The following is a 2,549-nucleotide window of genomic DNA, read 5'->3' as shown; positions in this document are numbered from 1 at the left end:
ACAGATTGCGAGTCGAGTGCCGTAACCACCTGGCCATGCCGGAGCCTCAGGTAGACAGTTTAGATTATATAGAATAAAAATCCATAGAAAGAGGCAAAGAGTAGGGATTCTATTGAACAAAAATCCATAGAAACAGATAGACATTAGAGAGTAGTGAAAGCCCCCTTGGAAGCATTCTGCAGAATGGAATTTCCCAAAGAAGTCTTGAGTGACAGAGGGACCTGGTTTACCTCAAAACTAATACAAAAGGGGGTTCAGCCTCATCAGCACTAGGAAGCTCTTTACCACCCCATACAATCCCAGATGCTGAAGAAGATGTACCAGTAGAGGCCACGTGACTGGGACAGGTACCTGCAGGCAGTATTATTTGCTTACCGACAAGTCCCACAAGCAAGTACAGGATTTCACCCCTCCAGTTACTGTACAGAAGAACAGTATGAAGTCTGCTGTAGATATTGAAAGAATTGTGTTTGGGCGAAGAAGAGTCAGAAGTGAGAAACACATACCAGTACGTATTAGACCTCAGAAACTGACCGGAGAAGACCTGTAAAATAGCTCGAGAGATCTTGTATGCAGCTCAGTGCAGTCAGAAGCAAAATACAACTGCTACCCACAGACAACAACAAATTCACCCTGCAGTGGAAGGGACCTTTTGAAGTAGAGGAAGTGGACAACAGAATAGACAATAAGTATGAAAGTGGACAGGAAGATCTATTAAGCCAATCTATTGAAATATATACTTTGAGAAAGAAGAAGATCTAAAGGGGTGTAGCTATTGAGACACAGATGGACCTTGCAGGTGTGGCTGTCATATATTCAGAACCAGAAGATGATAAAGACTTACTAGGCCTAAGACTGCTGGGTGAAGATGAGACGTACAAAGACGTCAACATCAGTGAAAAACTGACTGACTAAGTAGAAGAAAGAGATACAAGATCTATTATGACAGTATGCAGATGTCTTCACAGATAGACCAGACAACATAGACCTTGTGCAAGGTCGAGAACACGACCAGGGATACAGTTAAGGAGAAGCCCTACCAGATGCCTTATGCGATGAGAGACCAGATCAAGCAAGAAGTTGAAGCAATGTTAGAAGCTGGAATCATTGAGCCTTCGAATTCAGCCTACTGCTAACCAGTGGTAATCGTGAAGAAGCGGGACGGCTCAAACTGCTTCTGCATATATTCTGAGAAGCTGAAACTCATGACGAAGTTAAACTCCGAACCTATGGGCAACCCAGATGCTATCATGGCAAAACTAGATGGGGCCAAGTTCTATACCAAGATCAATCTCAGTAAAGGTTATTGGGAGATCCCAATGGAGATAGAATCTAAAGTGATGACAACCTTTGTGACAGCAGATGGATGCTGTCTGCTCAAGAAGATGCCATTTGCCATTATCATTAGTCAACTCAGCAGTGACAATCATCTGCATGATCAGAAAAATGTTGCATAAAACCACTAACATCGAGCATTAAATGGACAACCTTCTGACCCACACAACCAGATTAGAATACCACCTGAAGAAACTCAGAAAGTTGTTCAGGCGAGTGAAGGCAGAAGATCTGATCTGACCATCAGACCATCTAAGTGCTACATTGACTATTCTGTGCTGGACCACAGTGTTTGTAGTCAACTGATATCCATGGAAGAGGAGAAGCTAACCCACATGCAAGATGCACAAGCTCCAATGACTAGCTTCCTTGGGTTAGCAAGATACTATAGGAAGTTCATCCTAAACTATCTGAATTCATTGCACCACTGGCCAACCCAACAAGGTGAAATGGGAACACTCACAATAGATGGCATTCCAGAAATTGAAGGGCGTGTTAGGAACTTTGCCATTCCTTAGAATGTCAGACTTCAAGAAACCATTTATCATTCAGGTTGATGCATCAGATGTTGGAATTAGAGCAGTACTTCTGCAAGAGCATGAAGATGGACTGTTTCCCATGATGTACGTTAGTAAAAAGCTGTTGAGAAGTGATAAGTACTACTCTGTGATTGAACGAGAGTGTCAGGCCATCATATTTGCCATCCATAAATTCCAGAACTATATCTATGGGAAGTTCATCATCCAGATGTTCCATCAACCCCTTGCACACATCCAGCAATGCAAAATAAACAGTGCGAGGAAAGGAGGCGGGCATTGTACCTCCAGAACTGCTGGTTCTGCATTGAAGCCATCAAGATGGGAACTGCAAATTTTGGTGCTAGTGCGTATGTATGAGTAGACTAGAAAAACAGCCTTCCTATATAGTATATAAAACATATTGTAAATATTGTTCTTGAAGAGAGGCTTATTGTTAGATATACACGACTGTTCAAGTTTAATGTGAGTATTATGATTAAGATGGATTAAGTATAGCAATAATGTTAAATTGAGTTATTTTTAGAAGCAATAGTTTATTGCAGGTTTGTTTATGTATCTGTTTACGAATTATACATTGTGTATTTCAACTGTTGTGAATTGACGCTTATTGTGTTGTTGCGTCATGTTACTCGAACCTTCTGAATTTTTCTGGTTGCTTTGATTGAGTAATGTTGC

Source organism: Limulus polyphemus, unplaced genomic scaffold, assembly GCF_000517525.1.
Source record: "Limulus polyphemus unplaced genomic scaffold, Limulus_polyphemus-2.1.2 Scaffold0, whole genome shotgun sequence".
Taxonomy (NCBI): domain Eukaryota; kingdom Metazoa; phylum Arthropoda; class Merostomata; order Xiphosura; family Limulidae; genus Limulus; species Limulus polyphemus.
Note: the sequence above shows the minus strand (reverse complement) of the source record.